Source organism: Bos javanicus, chromosome 13, assembly GCF_032452875.1.
Source record: "Bos javanicus breed banteng chromosome 13, ARS-OSU_banteng_1.0, whole genome shotgun sequence".
In the NCBI taxonomy this organism is placed as follows: Eukaryota; Metazoa; Chordata; class Mammalia; order Artiodactyla; family Bovidae; genus Bos; species Bos javanicus.
In genome coordinates this window covers 62,019,492-62,038,324 of record NC_083880.1, presented here as the reverse complement: position 1 = coordinate 62,038,324, position 18,833 = coordinate 62,019,492, and the positions used below count along the sequence as shown (strand labels likewise).

Below are 18,833 nucleotides of genomic sequence, written 5' to 3'. Positions count from 1 at the left end.
GTGTGTGTGTGTGTGTGTGGAGGGTGGTGCCGCGGGAGAGGGGGGCAGGGGAGCCACGGGACGGGGAGTCCGCTCGGCTTCCCAGCGCCAGGGGAGGGGGCCCGCCCGGGCACCGTCTCCCCGACCCCACCCGGGGCTGGCCCGGGGAGGGGCAGCCCGAGCCGCAGCCTGGCGCAGCAGCCGCCTCCCGCGGGTGGGTGGGGCGCCCCCTCCGCCCCCCGGGCCCCTAGCTCCCCCCCTCCCTGGGACGGGGGCGGCCTGACCTATCCCTCCCCTCCCCTCCCCCGTCCCCGGGGCCGGCCCGGGTCCGGGCGGGGTGGCGTGGGGGAGGGGGCGGGGAACCGCAGCCGCCGAGAGGGAGGAGGCGGGCGGCCGGGCGGGGGCGTCCCCTCCGGCCCGGGGCGCCCTGGAGAGGGCGTGCGGCGCGGGCCCCGCGGCTCCCCCGCCGGGACCTCATTGTTCTGCAGCGGGTGGGGGCTGGGGGGGCCGGCTGCTGCCCGGGCGCTGCTGAGCTTTGAACTTTCCGTGGCGGAGACCCTCCGTTAGTGCGTTCAGCCCCCGGCCCGGCCGGGCCAGGCCGGCCTCCCTCCCTGCCCCCCTCGCTCCCTCTCCGGCCTCGCCCGGCCCGAGCGAGCGAGCGGGGCGGCCCCGCGCCGGCCTCCCTCCCTCCCTCCCTCGCTCCCCCGCTCCCCCGCTCCCCCCTCCGCGCTCCTCCCCCGTCCGGCCCGCCCGCCCCGCGCTCAGCCCCGTCCCCGGCCGGAGCGGGCTCTTCACACACAATTGATTCGGTCGTTACGAAAAGTGCACTTGTCCCCTCCCCCTCCCCCTCCGGCGGCCGCCCGGGCCGGGCCCGCGGGGTGAGGGGGCCGCGAGGGAGGGAGGCGGGGGCCGGGGAGCGGATCCAGAGGCGCCTCCCCGCCACCCGCCCCGCGCCCAGGGGACGGGGCTGCAGGCCGCGGGGAGTGGGGAGCCGCGAGCGCGGAGGGCGGGCGGCCCATCTGCGAGGAGCGCTGATAACCGCGCCGCCGCCACTGCGGCCGCCGGCCGCCCATCTGCGCCCGCTGCCGCCTCCGGCCGGACCCGAGCCTGGGGGCCGGGCCGAGGGGGGCGCGCCGGGGCCGGATTCCCGGAGGGGGAGTCTAGGTCAGGGTCCCACCCCGCCAGAGTCGGGACCTCCCCGCCTAAATCAGTGCTCTCTGCCAAACCCCGGGAGCCTGGGTCATTGTCTCCTACCCGATCGGGTCAGGGCGCCCAAACTGATGCCCACTTGTCCATACCAGGGAGTAGGGGTCCTTGCCTCTCCCCTGCCTAGGTCAGCTCTCTCTCTGCCAGTTGCGTACCCCGCCTCGGTTCGCCTCCATCTTGGGCTAGTGTCCCCAGCCTAAGTGTGGTTTTTTCGAGGTCAGTGACCCACCAGATGGTTGGCTGGGTCTGCGCTCCCTACCCTGGGTCATTGCCCTGAGCCATCCAGGCTTCCCAGGTCAGTTGGTGCCCCTCACCCCCACCCCATCCCTGTTATCCCTCCCCAGGGAGCTGGGCATCTTGGCCCGACCTCCTTCTGTCTGAGGCAGGAGCCCCCACTCCACCCACTCCTGGAGTTTGGGAGCAGGTGGCCCTCAGGCCTGGCAGCTAGCTCACTGGTTCTCTGAGCTGGTCGACCTCTCCCCTAGGGAATGAGCACAGTCCCCCTGCCCCTATAGCCCCACAGCTGTCAAGGGGGAGCAAGTGGGACACGCACCTGCCCAGGCCACATACAGAAATTGGGTGCTCCGCCTGGACCCCAGGTCCTGCCAGCCTTCAGATCCTCCGCAAAGCCCACCCTGACCCGCCTTGCCTGGCAGCAGGAGCCTGGAAAGACTCCACCCGGACTCCCAGACCAATAATAAGCCCTCCCGAGGGACCACCTGCCTGGGAGGCAGAGAAAGGGAACCCAGGCCTCCCAGCCCGGGCTACCAGGGGGACGACGAACACAACAGACGTGCCCTCAAGCTACCCACACCCACCTGCCTGGCCCAGGGGTCCCCAGAGAGCCTGTTAGTTACCTGCCACTCACTCAACCATCCGGAGCCAGCCACAGGAGATGCCCTTAGTCCTGCCACCCCCAGCTCCAAGTGCCTTCCTGGGGCTCAGTTATTATTTTTACAGTTCCATTTTCCTTTTCATTGATCTAAGAGGAACAAGTCCTGCTGGGAATTCTGGGGCAGCCATGGCCTCTTCCTGGGAGGAACTGAATGGGCCCATCTTTGAAAGGTGCAGAGGACATCCCCTACCTTCACTGGCTTACACACACCACACACACATACACACACACGCACACACATGACACACACAGTTAAAGTTATCATTGCTTCTGATGTCAGTTGGAAGAGATCCTGTTGTTTGTCCTGGGTGGGTTTTTGTGAAGGTCATTGGGCCACAAACCTTTGTGTGAGACATTTGTCTAGCATCCACAGGCCTTGTGGGGGCCCTGGGGCATTGGAGCGGGTTGGACTCTGAGCCTGCTCCCTGGGCACCAGCTGGTGGGGGAGGTGGGGATAGCCCAGGATCTGGTCAAGAAGCCCACGGAAGCTTCAGGGGAGGGCCAGCAGGCAGGCAGAACAATTTTAGCAAAGAGGGGGTGTGGGAGTTGTGTCACCCAGCCGTGGAACAAGGGTCCCCTGCGCTTCTGTGTGGGCTTGGGTCCCCAGGGTGGCCATGGTGTTTCATCTCGCGTCCTTGTTGCTCTCTGGCCGTCCCCCGCGGGGGGCCCCCTTTCCTCCTCTCACAGCCATATGTGGTGCTGCGGTCAGGGCCCTTCCTAGTCCTGGCCGTGGAGGGTCGATGATCTGACACCGCTTGTCCCGTCCCATCTGGCCCTGAGCTTTTCTGGGTGTGTGTGACAAAGGCTTAATCTGTCCGGACGGGCCCAGGGTGGAGAGGAGGGTGCGGGGAATTACACTCGGCCCGGCCTCTTGCAGCTGGGGCCCCGCTTGCAGGGTGGGGTGGGGTGGGGTGGGGCGGGGGTCAAGCAGAAGCCTGGGCGTGGAGAGTGGGGGGAGAGACAGACAAGTTGGACTTCAGTTTGCAGGTTGTCACAGGAAATAGAAGTGGAGGCGGAGGCTGAAGGCTGAGGGGAGGAGGGCGGAGTTCTCTACTGGGCAGCAGCACGGGGCGCTCCTGGGGACAAGATTTTTCTGTGACAAGAGCCAGCCGGGCCTCCAGACTGGGCAAAGCCTGGTTTGGATTTATAATTTCTTGCATTTGGGCTGCTCTGGTCTCAGTGGGCTGCCAAGAGAGGGAAGCAAGCCCCTTGGAGGCGAGACCCCCGACTCCGTTCCAGCCTCGGCCGCAGAGTGAACCAACCCTTTTCCTCTGGTCTCTAGGAATGGGGCTGTCCTAGGGGCCTGCGAGGCCCACAGGTTATGTGTGGGGTGGGGCCCCAGGCCGTCTGTCAGCTCCCAGGACTGGAGAACCCCCAGATTCCTTACAGATAGAGGTTCTCTGCCCAGTTCTACCATCTTCCGGATGGGAAAACTGATGCCCCGAGCGAGGCAGTCTCTGTTGGTGGGGAGCCAGGCCTGGACCGCAGATCTCTGCACTGCCCTGAGGCTTCTCTAGGGGTCCGTCACATGCCAGGAATCCCCCCATTAGAGCCCCCTCCCCCGAGGGAAGCACCAGATTGCCAAACTCCACTCTCAGCACCCGGCTTCTGTGAGCCAGACCCCAGGTGTTCCGCGGGCCAAATTGACTAATGGTGGTCTTTTCCCAGTTTGCAGACAACGTTCATTTAGTGGAGAGCGTTTTCACAGTCTTCAGCCTTTCTCCCCAGAGCTTTCGTGTAAACCTTTGGCACCTGCGGCCACTGGTCTAGGCGGGAAATGGCCTCTGACTTAGCACAGCGTAACGTGCGACCTTCCATCGAACACCTCAGTATTTCCTACTTTTCTCTGAAGTGTCACCACAGTGACCTTTCTGAGTCACCTACTGTGTGCCTGTCTCTGTGTGTCAGGCTCTCACCGCGGCCCAGAGGTCGATGGTGCTGTCACTGCCATCCCTCGGATGAGTGAACTCAGGTTTAGGGAGGTTCAGAACTTCCCTAAGGCCACACCACCGGCACGGCAGGCAGAGTTCGGGTACTGCCTGTACACCCCTCCACTCTGACCCTCTGTGAGATGTCTTACAGCCTGATGTGCTTTGAAAGCATAGGACTTTTCATGACAAGCTTTCAGTCCATTACACTTTAGTCTGAATTAGTGTAGAAGACTCTCATCAAGATGTCTATAATAACAAGGCTGGCGCTTCAGGCAGGACTGGCTCAGTGTCTGCTGTCTGGGACTTTCTCCGGGGCACGACAGGATGGATATGGGGTGAGGAGAAGAGGAGGAAGGCCTCTGTGGTCCTGGGTCCTGGGGCACTTTCAGGGAGAAGGTTGACAATGACACAGGCCCTCTTTGGATTTCTCACGAATGGCAGAGTGGGCTATTTCGTTTATGAAGCCACGGTGATTCGGGTGAATGTGGTCTTGGGATCTCTGGGGGAGGGGCTTCAGTTTGGAGCCTGTTGGACCAGGCTCTACCCTCCCTTGGCCTCTCTTCTGGATCCTGGGTCACCTTCTGCTGGTGGGGGGTTGTCCTTGGGCGAGGCCTGGCATGAGCATCCTCTCTTTCATGGTCCCTACAGGCTGCCTTCCCATCTTTGAGTGCCTGGGAGTCAGGAGGCCCAACTGGGACCCCAGAAATACTGCTGGGGAGGACTGGGAGGTGGGGGGGAGCTGTGGCTGGGGCTGCCAAGGGACAAAGGTCAAGGGTCCAACCCAGCCTCAGGTAAACCTGGGCTTCTCCAAGCCAGCTTTTACCTGGGAGGTTGTGGACAGATTGAATATGGTGAGCATGCGTGAGCACTCCTGGGCTAGAGCATGTGTGTGCGTGTGGGTATGTGTGCAGGAGTGTGGCTGTGTGGATGTGAGTGTGCGTGTGCCTGTCCTGTGCAGGCTGGGGATGCTTGTGTGCCCGGGGCAGTGTTTGTGTATGTGTGTGTGTGTGCACACGCGCGTGCGTGCGTACAGGTGGAGGAGAGACTGCATGTGAGTGTGTGTGACTGTGAGTGTCTGAGTCGGCAGATGTGCAAGCACCTGGGGTGTGGGCATTGGCAGACCACAAGTGTGACTGTGTGCATGCCACATGTTCAGGATCCTACTGAAAAACACTCTGTCCTTTGGCAGTGTGGAGCTGCCGGGGCGTTTTCATTATAACCAAGTCAGCTGGCGCTGTGCTCCTGGCCCCTGCTGCCCCTGGGGTCTCAGCAGCTGCTGAAGCCAAGTGTGAGGGATGGAGTGGACACAAGGGGTGGGACCATGTCCCGGTCCCCACGACAGTGGCCAGAGCACTTCCTTGTTTCCAGCAGCCTTCCTCCTCTTCCTCTTCCCCTACCCCCTGCCCCACAAGGGCGACAGGGAAAGTTTGTGACCTTGGCCATGGTGGCACTTCCGGCACCGAAAGCCAAGCACCATGGGGGGCAGGGTGGGAGAGAGAGGGTTCCGAACTTGAAGTGAGGGGGCCAGGACTGGTGGAATCCTAAAGCACCCGCTTCCTTGCCATGTGATCTCAGGCAAATAGCCTGCTTGACCTCTTCAAGCCTCAGTTTACTTATCTGGAAGATGGGTTCCAAAGTCCCACTTCCAGGAGACTTGGAAAACTGGAAATGGCTCTGTTTGTCATTTCAGGAGGTCACTCTGCTAACCTCAGTCAAAGCCAGGTGTGGGCCCTGGGTACCAAAGCCAGAGAGGGAGCTGAAGAAAGCTGGGAGAGAGCCCACCCAGGTGGGTGGCTTGTTAGAACAAGGACTCCTGAGTCCACTTTCTGCCCCTGGCCCACCCTGACATAGAGGGGAAGTGAAGGGCTTGGCGTGTCAAGCCACAGGGTCCTGGATTCAAATCCCAGCTCTGCCCTTCCACCAATTTGGCCTTAGTTTTCTCATCTGTAAAATGGAGCTGATAATCCTATCTTCCTCATAGGACTGTAACAAAGATGAATGCATTAATGCATATAGAGCTTAAAGAGTATAGCAAGTCTTAGGAAATGTCAGCTGCTGTGTGATCTCCCTGAGCCTCAGTTTCCTCATCTGAAATATGGGGATGGTAATAAAATGTCACGGATATTAAACTGGATCATGGAAATAACATACCAAGCCAAATCCCTGGCATGTAGTTGGTGGAAGGCAGCTATTGGTTCCCTAGAGATTGTGTCTGGGTTATTTCTGTGTCTCCAGTGCCACTGGGGCCTGGTTCATGTTGTACTGAATTGCACAAAACACCAGCAGTAGAGGGGTGGGATGGGGAGGAGATGGGAGGGAGGTTCAAAAGGGAGGGGATGTATGTACACCTATGGCTGATTCACGTTGAGGTTTGACAGAAAAACAAATTTTACAGAAAATGCTGTAAAGCAATTATCCTTCAGTTAAATAAATTTTAAAAAGTCAGCAAGGTCTTGGCAAGGGCCATAGGTGTGGCATGAGCCCCTAGGGCTGGGGTTTTGAAGGCTTAGGGTCCTTCTCTGCCCTGACTGGCTCCTGCCCTGCTCTGAGCCTCAGTTTCCCTAGTTGTTGCACAGGGAAGCCTCCTGTGGTCCCTCCTGCCTTTGAATTCCTTCCTGGTGCTGGGGGTGTCCAATCCCAGAGCTCAAGGAGAGGTGCTAGAGAGGTGAGAGTGGGGGCTTTACCCAGGCCTTGAGGTACCTGCCAGGTAGAAAGGCAGAAGGATGTGCTTCCCAGAGGCTTCTCAGTGACCGCCCCCGCCCCGGCCCCGCTGCCCCCGGCCACACACTCCCCCGAGCCCTGCCTTAGTCCTTGGCTAGGAACCTGAGCTCTGGGCTCTTACAGAGAAAACAGTGAGGCTGGTGTCGTGACTGTCCCCGTGGGGCAGTGGTCTGAGCACCTCTCTCGTGTTCTCGAGCCCCTGCCATGTGCCAGACACTCTATTTCATCTCCCCTGGATTCCATGAAGTGGACAAGACCTTGGCAGCAGAGAGGCCCAGGAGCCTCCCTGAGCTCTGCAGTGAGAAAGTGGCAGGGCCTGGGTTCTGTGGCTGTCTGACCCTCTCAGACCACAGGTGCCCTGCCTCTCCCCACCTCCTCACCCCAAGCTCACCATGGTCCTACAAAAGCTGTCCAGAGCTTGAGGCAGCCCTCCTCCCTGTCTGGACCCTGGAGACAGATGCCGCCCCGCCCTGTTGCCCACACCTTCACCCTCTCACCTTTGGTAGGGTGCCCCCAGATGAGGGGTCACCATGGGGAGGGGAGAGCCAGGGCACCCGTTGGCTCAGAGGGTCAGACAGCTACTCCCCTGGCCCGGCCTGGGCAGGTTGCCGGGGGCAGAGAGAGAACAATTGTCCTGTTCCCACAAGGTCAATGACTCCCTCAGCATCCAGACTCTGACTGGACTCAGGGCTCCTGAGCTGCTGGGAAGACTTAAGGCGGAGGCGGGGAGCTCCAGTTCCCACAGAGCACCAGGCTGAGTGTGACCCCATCGGGTTCCGAAGCAGGGGGTCATTCATTGATTCACTCACTCATTCATTCACTCACTCACTCGTTTGCTCCTCCCACCGCCCTCCCCATCACAGGGCTCCACCCTTCCCAGGCTCAGGGCACACTCAGGCGTCAATTTTGACTCTTTTCTCTTACCACCCCTCCCTCCCCATCCAAATCGCACATTCTGTTGGTTCTGCCTTCAAAATGCATCTCAAGTTGGTTCTGCCTTCAAAATGCATCTCAAGTTGTACCCTCTCACCACCTCCACAGCCTCCAGCTTGTCCAAGCCTGGCGATGCATCAGCCTTCCCACTGGGCTCCCTGGGTCCTCTCCAGCCCCCTTGTATTCCCTCTGGCTCACACAGCCAGCAAAATCAGCAAAAGCAAAACGCAAATCAGATGCTCTCCCTCCTCTGCTCTGAACCCTTTCAGATTCCCATCTCACTCAAAGCAAAAGCCAAAGTCTTTTCTGAAGCCTAAGTGATCTGGCCCCGCTGCCCCACCCTTGCTCATTCAGTGTCAGCCACACTGACCTCCTTGCGATTCTAAAAACCACCAACTGCAAACCTGCCCCAGGGCCGTTGCACTGGCTGTTTCCCCAGCCTGGCACACTCTTCCCCTAGTTCTCTGCATGGCTGCTCCCCCTCCTCTTTCAGATCTTTGCTCAAACGTCACCTCCTCAGAAAAGCCCTCCCTGGTCACCCAGCCAGGGCCGCCTTAGGTTCCTTGGACTGTCTTTCTGCTTCATTCTTCTCTCTAGCCCTTACCACCTCTGACATTGCATATGTATTTTACGAGTTTACACGTTGAATATCTTTCTTCCCATAAGGCTATGAGCTCTGACCAGTTGGCTTGGTTCACTGCCGTATCCCCAGGGCCCCTGCCACTAAGGGGCTTCCCCACTGTGGGGGCAGCAGGTGCCTTAGAGCGGGCGTCTGTGAACCACCCAGGCCTTCCGCACTCAGGGCCTCAGGAGCCCCAAGGCTCAGACCATCCGCCTTCTTGTGGGCATCCAAGGAGTCCTGGGGGAGGCGACATTTAAGCTGGACCTCGAGGGGCAAACCAAATTATTCAGCAAGAACAGAGCATGGGAAGGCTCCCTCCAGGGGGTAAGAACATGAGCAAGGGCTAGAGTGGGACAGGTTTTGGAGGGTCAGCGCAGACTGGGTGTGAGGACCAGGGACACTCTCCCAGAGAAGCGTGTTCTACAGAGCATTTCAGATGGGTGGTGGGTGGAGGAGGGCGGTGAATGGTCAGATCCACTGGAGAACCACTTGGGGATCCTGAGGGGGATTAGCTGGTGAAATCAATTGGGGTCACATGGAAGAGAAGGATCTGGAAAGCCACTCAGAGGAGCTAATGCGTCACCGTCAAGGAGACCTAGGGGTTTGCAGGATTTTCAAGCAGAGGGGAGATGAGGTCAGCTTCAGGTTTTAGAAGGAGCCTCAGGAAACTGTGGCAAGAGGGAGATGTGTTACAGAGAAGGTAAAATAGGAGGCTGGGATATAGTGAGACATGGAGAGAGAAGGCTGGCCTGGGGCAAAGAGGAGGGGCTGGTTCCCTTGGGACAAGAGGTTGAGTGTCTGGGACTGGGTGACATGGGGCTGTGGGGAGGGAAGCTTGATGGTCTATGGTCATGGTTGACACAGTATTCTTGGGTAGAGAGAGAGGCGTTTAGGAAGCCAGGAATGTAGGCAGACCCACAGATCCGGGGTGATGACCCAGAGGCAGGGTCTAGTGGGCAGAACCCAAGAACTGTCCCCAAGGTTGGTAGCAAATGGCAGTGGGAGGCTGCGGAGGAGACCTGGTGACTCAGGTCTCAGTGGGGACAGTTTGGGAGTAATCCTGTTCATGGGGCCCCTTCCCAGCTTGGAACTTTCCCTGCCCCGGCTGGGACCAGAGGCCGGCTCCTGGGAGGCTGGTGCTTGGTGGATGACTCATCGTTTTCTCAGCATCCCCAGGCTCAGGAAATGTTCAAGGAGACACGCGGCCCTTCCTTTGGCAGGCCAGGCCCTCGCTGGATGCTGGCAGGTCGAGAATAACACACTCGGGCCTCCGGCCTTGTCTAAGAGCATCCCGAGGGCATGTCTCCATGAGCCCCAGGCTTCCACAATCTCACACATCCCCAATCACCTTAGGAAGCTGTCATGACCCCATTCTACAGGTCAGTGAACCAAGGCACAGCCTGTGCTGGGCACCCAGCTAAGTAACTGCCTGGTGGTGCTTCAGTTTCTTCATCTGAGAGATGGGTCTGATGATTGTCCCTCCCCTATGGGTTGTTGGGAAAATGGAAGGAGAGAGTTATGAGAAATGTCATTTGCATGAGGATGTGAAGAGGGCTCCATCCAGTCAACAAGGGCTCTCCGCTGGATGGAGCAGCCCTAGGAAAGGCCAGAGGGTGAGGTGGCCAATTGACCTGCATTCAGGTCCCAGCTCTGCCACCAGCTTCTGGTTCAGGGCAAATGGTTTGCCTACTCTGATCTCCTGCCCACTTAGGCATCAGTGGGTGATGACCCACACCCTGGAGGGTACTGGGAAGATGGCATAACACCAGGCCTGACAAACAGTCCAGTGAGTAGGGGCTGCAGCTCCTTCTCAGGGTCCCTTGGAGAACCGCCCCCCTCCCCCAACTCCAGTGCAAAGATCTTCAAACCAGACAGCTGTTAACCTCTCAAGGGGAGGGGAGGCGGCTCAGAGAGTTCAGGCGGGAAGCTCCCTGGGGAGCAGGGCCTCTCGGGGAGATCTAGGGGCTGGGATAGGAGTAGACTGAGGGGCAACGGGTTTTGTGCTGAATGGGAGGCCCCTGCCGGTCAGCAGAGGAATGGAGAGTGTGAAGGCAGAGGCTGGGTCCAGGCTCTGCCATACACTGCTGTGCAGGTTGGGCAGGTCCCTTACCTTCTCTGAGCCTCAGTTTCCTCATCTGTAAAATGGGATGATGATAGCCATGGCTTCACTTATATCCTTCTACACCGTGTTCTATACCATGTGTATACACTACATATACTGCATACTATATTCTATAATCTAGAAGCATCTGTACAGGGGGTGGCCATAATCAAGCCCTCAATAAAAAGGAGCTATAATTAGGATTATGATTGTGAGCCAATCAATAACCCTCAAATCCGTGACAAGGCCATTCAAGCCATGCTGCTGAGCTGGGCTTTGAAGCTCAGGCTGGCCCCAGGTTTGCACTGAGCTGTGACTCACTAGCTAGATGACCTTGAAACAAGTCACTCTCAACCTCAGTTTCCTCTTCTCTGAGACTGACCCATCTCACAGGGTCGCTGTGGGGAGGCGAAGAGAGACTCCATGTCAAGTGCTCAGCACAGGAAACGGGAGCGTTTCTGTGCTTGCATCTGTGGCATGGCCAGGGGCAGGTGGAGTAGGGATTGGAGCCTAGGGTAGGGCCAGTGGCTGCTGGAGCAGAGAGGAACAGAACTGGCAGAGGACAGAGGTGGAAAGGAGTGTGTGCAAGGAAACTGGAGGGGAGGACTTCCAGGACGAGGGCTGCTCAGCCGGGTTTGCCCTTGAGGGCTGGGGAACCCCACCCCCAGATCTGATGAGAGGTCAGAGAGAAGGCACTAGCCACAGCAGGCGGGAAGGAGAGGCCAGAAGTCTTGCTGGTCCAGTCAGCAGCTGGCTGTCAGGAGAGGTGGGTGAGAGGAGTATGGGCTTCCCTGAGTCCAGGTATGGTACCAAGAGTGCGCATGCTCCCCACGGTAGAGAGCCCTGGGTTCAGATCCTGCCTCACCAGCCAGCTGTGCAAACTTGGATGCATCTCCACTTCTCCGAGCCTCCATTTCCACATCTGTAAAACGGGGATAGTGATGTTAACCACCTTTTAGGGTTGTTACAGGGATCACTTGAGATGCGTAAAGTACTCAGTCAATGCCTGCTGCTGAGCAGAAACAATGACAATCAAGGCACAGCTAGTGCTTGTTTTGAAATACCAGGCGCTCTGCTGAATAGGTTATACCCCAGCCTCTTGTGTGATTGTTGGAACATGGCTACTGTTAGGATCCCCATCTTCCTGATGCAGCTGTTGAAGATCAGAGAGGTTAAGTCACATGCCTGAGGCCACACAGCTAGTGAAAGGCAGAGCAGGGGCTTGAGCCCACACAGTGGGGAAGTGTCGTGTCCTCCGCTCCCTGAATCACCCATCCTGCTGACAGTGAAGCTCAGAGCCTAGGGTCCCCTTTGGTATTACCTGGGCTTGGATGATGGCTCTTCTCCGGTGGGGAGGCAGGGGTGAGTCTGTCTGTCCGAGTTTGCCTGACTCTGGAACACACTGCCTGGGCGCAAATGGGATCTGGTCAGCTTGACCCTCGGATCACTGAAGGATGCTGTGATTCAGGGAGGGCCGGGTTGCAGCATGGAGCCCCATGGCCAGCCAGCCAGCCAGCGCGCTTCATCCAACTCAGGCCGGGGAGCGTTGTGCCCACCAGCATGAGACAAGGCATGGCTTGGCCACCAGATCACAGGCAGCTGCCAATGGGCCCCAGAGGATACAGGTGGCCAGTGCCTGGTCTGGGCAGCACCCATGGAAGAGAGGGAGGAACTTGGGAGGGCTCTTAGAGGAGGTGTGAGTCATGAAGAGGAAGGGACAGGGCCTCCCAGGACGAGGAAGGGGTGCTATGGACCGAGGAGCACAAGACAGGCTTGTTTTCAAGGTGATGCAGACACCTGACAACGCAACCACAGCAACCAAACAGCAGCCCCCTAGGAGGGCGAGAAGTGCCCAGCACACCCCCTCCGCCTTGTTCCCCTGCCCAGAGGAGGCCAGTCCCTTATGTATCCTTCCTGTATGCTTGGCTCTGGAGCTGGGCTGCCTGGGTTTGAATCCCGAACCTGCTTTATACTTGCTGTGTGATTTGGGCAACTTACTCCACCTCTCTGTGCTTCTGTGTCTATGTCTAAAAAGCAGAGGATAGTAACAGGACCTGCTTCTCTGGACTGTTACAAGGACCAGGGCTCCTAAAGCCTAGCAGAGGGCAGGGCTGGTGGCTGAGTGCCCCTACAGCACTGGCTGTCGCTGCTGCTGTTGCTGTTACTGCCACTGCCATGATTGCTGTGCACGCGCAGCTATGCACACTGGGTGTGCAGTTTAAGTGCCCAGCTCTCCCGGCAGGTCCTGAAGCTCAGTTTTCATTGCTTCTGCCCACTGAGGAAGAAGCAGAGGTGAGAGGTCCACCCAGAGGTCATCCTGGTGTACCTGCATCTTGAGACAGGCCTGTGATGGGGAGGGACCTAACGTCATTGGCTGGGCCACCCACCTATTGGTTGGGCTTCCCTGGTGGCTCAGATGGTAAAGAATCTGCCCACAATGCAGGAGACCTGGGTTCGATCTCTGGGTCAGGAAGATCCCCTGGAGAAGGGAATGGCAACCCACTTCAGTATTCTTGTCTGGAGAATCCCATGGACAGAGGAGCCTGGCGGGCTACAGTCCATGAGGTTGCAAAGAGTTGGACACGACTGAGCGACTAACACTATTCACTACCTACCCATTCAGGGCTTGTGGTGTGGGGACTCCATCTCCTGCCCCTGCGCTGGGGACATGAGGTGGTGGTGGGCACAGTAAGGATGAAGGGGCTGTGCAGAGAGCCCTTGGCCAGGCCCCAGAAGATGAGGTTTCTGCCACAATTCACCCCTAAGCTTCTTGAAAGAGTTCCCGGCTCTAGACCTTGGTTTCCTTATCAGGAAGGTGGTACCAGGCTGCAGTGAGGAGCCAGGGCCACGCCTCAGATGTGATGGAGTCTTGAGCTGTTTATTAGGACCCCACCTTCAGGTTTCTGCCCCCAGGGGATTTACAAGTGCATTGATGGTGTTTTTGATAAGATCCTAGTTTGGAAGGTCTAAAAGTGCTGCTTAGAAGCTGAGTGACCTTGGGGAAATTTAAGAGGAAGGGGATTAATTAACTCTCTGGGTCTCAGTTTCCTCCTCTGTAAAATGGGCATAGAAATCGAACCTGCTCTGTGGCGTTGTTGGACGCAGGTAAGAAACAGAGCCAGGGGTCTGCCTCAGAGTAAGGCTCTGTGATTGGCAGCAGTTGCAATTATTTTAAGGAACTGAGATGAATGAACTGGAGAAACCACCAGCAAACAATACAGGGCTGCAGGCAATCCATTCATTCACTGATTCATTCAGCAAGCTTTGATTGGCACCTGCTGTGTACCAGTTCCTGTTCATTCATTCCACCAAGACTTACACCTACTATGTGTCAGGAGTAGGGCAGACTTGATCTCTGCCCTCCTAGATCTGAGAGTTCCAAGGCACCTCCACTAGCTGGTGGTCGGGGGGCACCTAGGGCCTGGTGTGCCATCCAGCAGGTTGGCTCAGATGGCTGGGCCCCTGTCCCCACTGAAACGGCCTTGCTGAGCTCAAGGGGCCACTTCTGCCTGGTGTCCCCAAGCTAGCCCTGCTGGTCCCTCTGACTCCCGCTTTCCCAGAAGTAGAACTCAGGAGGGAATGGGGGCGGGGGTGCAGTGCAAGCGCTTTCTCATCAGCCCCTCCTGCTCCAGTCTTATCACCTCCTCCCCAGCAACAGAGCTCATTGTCCTTCCTATTTTCTCCTCTTCACACAGAGGCCAAAGTGTGATGTTAAAAATGTATACCTGACCATGTTCATTCTCTGCTCAAACCCTTCTGTGGGTCCCCATCACTGTCTGAGCAAAAGCCACCGAGCCCACACGGCCCAGCTCTGCCCCTCTTTCCACCTTCTGGGCTTCTGCTCACTGCCCTTCATCTCCCCTAGCCTCTAGGCTGTCCCCCAGCCCTCACTGGGCCCTGCTAACATATCACCTCCTCAGGGAGGCCTTCCCTGACTGCATTTCCAAAATGCCCTAAATTCCCCATCACTCTCAAGCCCTTTACTTCAACTCCAAAGCCCTTATTGATACAGACTAATGCTGCATTTTGTGTGTTCCCCTGGGCTTCTAGGAAAGTGAAAGTGAAGTCGCTCAGTCATGTCTGACTCTTTGCGACCCCATGGACTGCAGCCTACCAGGCTCCTCCCTCCATGGGATTCTCTAGGCAAGAGTACTGGAGTGGGTTGCCATTTCCTTCTCCATGGGATCTTCCCAACCCAGGGATCGAACCTCGGGTCTCTTGCATTCTAGGCAGACACTTTAACCCCTGAGCCACCAGGGAAGCCCCTGGGCTCCCAGAGGACAGGGATCTTTTCTGTCTTCCTCACTGCTGTGTTCCCAGCACCGGTTGCATTCATTCACTGATTCACTCAGCAAACTTTGATTGGCACCTGCTCTGTACCAGGTCCTGTTCATTCATTCCACAAAGATTTTATGAGTCCCTACTATGTGCCTGGAGTGGAGAGTAGGGTAGACTTGATCTCTGTCCACCCAGAGCTGTGAGCCCCAGAGACCCCCTGCATGGCATGCCCTCAGGAAGTATTTGTTAAATGATGCCTCTAGCCTTTCCATTCTCTTCATGCCTCGGTTTCCTCCTCTGTAGAATGATGAACCAGAGCTGTTACGGCCTACCTGAGGGTTGGTGTGCAGGCCAGGGTCCCATCAAAGGCCACCTGACCTACCCAACAAGCAGGGTCCTCTGGTCTCAGAGCTGAGAGAGCCAGAAGAGGGTGACAGGGTCAGCAGGTGATCAGGGAGGGCTCCAAGCCCCACGTGGAGGCATCTGGACTCATCCTGGTCACATTGGGAAGCCCAAGCAGGACAGGGACACAACTGTGGGAAGATGGGAGGGGAAACAGGCCTGAAGGGAGGTCTGGGATTGAGGAGATGTGGCTGGTGGTCCCTTAATGGGGCCCCAGAAAGCCGGCTTGCAGGCAGTAGGAGATACTGATCACAGAGCAGGGGAACTTGGGGAAGGAGGGTTTTAGGGAGCTGAGTCTGGTCCAGTATGTGCGCAGACTGGCGTCTGAGACCCAGAGAAGCTCTGGGTTCTTGGGCACAGTAGCCCAACTGGGAGCAGAAGCTACAGAAATAAAGTGGAGGAGGCTGGGGAGGGGCTAGAAGAATGGATCTAACAATGTCTTCCTTGTATTAGGTGCTTTTTTCTGGATAAAAACCTCTTCATCATTCATTCATCCGTTCACTCATGTACTCATCAACAACTTGGAGAGAGCTTCCTGGGGTGCAGTGGTGAGCCTCACAGATGTGGCTCTTGCCCTGGCAGAGCTCAGGATGCATTGTGGGAAAGATGCCATGGGGCATGGTGATGGTGGTGGTGACGGCGATGGTGGTGGTAGCAGGGTGGTGATGATGGTGGTAGTGATCATGGTGATGGTGGTGATGGTGGTAGTGATCATGGTGGTGACGGTGATGATGATGGTGATGGTGATGATGATGGTGATGGTGGTGATGATGGTGATGGTGATGGTGATGATGCGATGCTGAGGTTGGTGGTGTGTTGGTTCCCACGTTACTGAGTGCTCGCTGAACGCTGGCCTGCTCTAACTGCTTCCTGTGTGTTTGCACTCTGGGCTCCTGCAAGGCCCTGAGATCTTACGCAACTTGCCTGAGGCCCCTGTGAGTCAAGGGGTGGAACCCAGATGTAAACCCAGGAAAGGCGGGCTGACCAGCAAGCTGCTCCTAGCCATGGCCACCTGCCACTTCCAGCAGGCAGCTCCCCCTCACTGTCATGACTGTCAGGCCCCTTCCTTGCCTTCTGGACCCAGCATCTAGCACAGCGCCCAGCGCCGGGGAGAATGCACGAGTCTGACTTGCCTGAACAGGGTTTGAGGTCAGGCTTTGCCCCAGCAAGCTTGAGCAAATGGCTCCTCTGCCCTCAGCACCTCATCTGTGAAAGAGGAGAACCATCCTCCAGGGAAGCCACCAGAAAGTCAAGGAAACACCACCCTCACTGTAGCAATTGACGTTTCCAGGGAGAGAGCCCATTCCCTAATTAGGAGGCAACTGAGAAAGACTCAGCTCCACCTGCGATGGAGAGGGGCACATGAGAGCCAGGGGCCCCGAGATGGCCGGACACACTGTGCACACCCCGGCTTGTTGCTTCCCCAACACAGGCCCCAGGGAAGGGACTGTTCCCCTTGGACTCACCGCTGACTGCCGTGCCTCTGGGACCCAGGCCCCAGCCACCCCCACCCAGTTCTAGCAGACCTAAGTGATCCCATGCCAATAAAAAGACGGGACAGAGGTGGGGGCTGGGAGCAGAAGGCCTGGACACAGATGCTGCCTCTGTTTTTCCTGTGTGGACAGGGTTCCCCCACTGTCCCTCTCTGGACCTTAGTTTTATCCTTTTGTTCAAATACATACAGAGCAGGTGCTCTGTGCCAGGCTCTGGAGACACAAATGAAGACCTCTGCCCTCTGCCCTCAGAGAGCTGACATTCTGGTGGAGACTGATACTATGTAGTAAATGAGGAAAGCTCCCAGCTTGTCACATGCTGGCAAAGCTGTGCAGAAAAACCAAGCAGAGCGAGGAGAATCCGAGGTGCTGGAGTGGGAGATACTGGAATTTTAATCAGAGTGTCACAGAGGGCCTCTCTGAGAAGGTGACATTTTGTGCAAAACCCTGAAGGAGGTGCAGGAGGGAGTTATGAGGGTATCTGATGGAAAAGGGTTCCAGGTAGAGGGAACTGTGAGTGCAAAGGCCCTGAGGCAGAGTGTGCATGGAGGATTTGAGGAACAGTGAGGAGACCAGTGTCCCCAGCACTCCCACTTCACCCCCAGCCTGTATTTGGGAATCAAAACACCACATTTTACCTCTCAGGACCTCAGACCCCAGGACACAATGATTTCTGAGCCCTATCTGGGGGAGAGTGGGTGATGCTGCCTCCTGGATGGGGCCAGGGCAGAGGCCTTGCTGCTTGCTTCTTCAACCCAAAGGGTGAATTTTAAGACCTGTGAGAGCTTATAAAAGAGAACACCATGGTTCTCCTCACTCCGCATGACTGCTAGTCACGGCCCTGGGTTCAAACCCTGGGCCCACTGCTTTCTGAATATGTGGCCTTTGGTAAATCCTCCTCTGAGCCCCAGTGTCTTCATCTGCAGAATGAGGCTCCAGTGCCTGTGTATCAGGGTTGATGGGATGGGACTTGGCGGGAAACACACCTCGAAGCACGTGTATAAGTGTCCAACCTTGGGTCTTCCTGGAGGAGGTGCTCAGTATATGTTAAAAGCTAGAACCTAACATTTATATGACCTCAAACTGTTTTCACAGCTGTTGGGAATTTGTCGTATCACTTGAGTCTTCTAAAAAGGAAGTGAGGGGGAGGGAGGAAGTATCAGCCCCAACTCATAGTGGGTAAACTGAGGACCCAAAGTCACAGTGAGGCAGGGCCGATAGAGGGCTAAGAGGTGGGTCTCCTGGCTCAGGGAAGTAGGGGAGCGAGGGGAGTGGAGATTGTCCAGAGCCCGACCCCACCCGCACCCCCTCACGAGTGTGTGTGTGTGTCCACATGCACACACATCGCCCGCACCAAGCAGCAATAGCGACTTTCAGATTTGTGGTCCCTGAGCAGGTTTTGTAAGGCATGGCTTGGCTGGTCCGGAGGTCTGTTGTAAGGATGTTGAAAGGCTCAGAGCGTGGGGAAGCTCAGGCCGCAGGCAGGCAAAGGCGGGCAGGTCCCTGCGAAGAGGAAGAGATCTGGGCTCATGTGATTGTTCACTGGGCCTGTCTGGCCATCCGGTGTCTGGCCTTTGTGGCCAGAGCCAGCCGGGTCTCCGGGTTGGTCTCCGAGCAGCCTGGCCCCCTGTGCCTTGTCATCCAGACGCCTGACCTGATCAGACCCTGAGCCTCGGCACAGCCTGGGGAAGGGGTGCATTACAAATGAGGAAGCCAAGCTTCAGAGAAGGGTGTGCCCAGCTGGCCTGCGGGGAGCCAGGATTCGGACCCAGGACTGCCTGGCCAAGCCCCAGCGCTGGCCCTTCCTGGTCATGGCTCAGCCAGGGGCCAGCAGGCAAGCTTTGTGCAGAAGGCTCCCTTCCTCCCTTGGCCTGCCTTCGTGGCCACAGTCTGGCCTCCTCACCCTTGACAGAAGGCCCTGCAGACCAGTCTCTGCTCATTAGTTGCCACACCTCAATCTTCGTGGGATTTTAGCTGTACCCTGTATCAGCTGCTTGTGGGCACTGGGCTCACCTTTGGCCCCTTTGAAGGAGATGTCAGGGACCCCATCCGTAGTGCATTTAAGGCCCCAGACAGCTTTTGCCCCATCCCCACCCAATGCAGGGGTTTCTAGGCCCATTTTCTTTTTTTAACATTTATTTATGTGGCTGCATTGGGTCTTAGTCACGGCATGCGGGGTCTTCCTTGCATCACGTGGGGTCTTGCATTGCGCTCTGCAGCCCTAGTTGTATCACACAGGCTTAGTTGCTCCGCACCACCTGGGATCTTAGTT

The 18,833-nt window shown here is 57.4% G+C and overlaps 1 protein-coding gene across 2 annotated transcripts in view; it reads left to right on the top strand.

Moving 5' to 3' along the window:
• Positions 1–18,833, top strand: part of NOL4L (nucleolar protein 4 like) — a 131,274-nt gene that overhangs the window by 850 nt on the left and 111,591 nt on the right. The gene's annotated exons all lie outside the window — the stretch shown is intronic.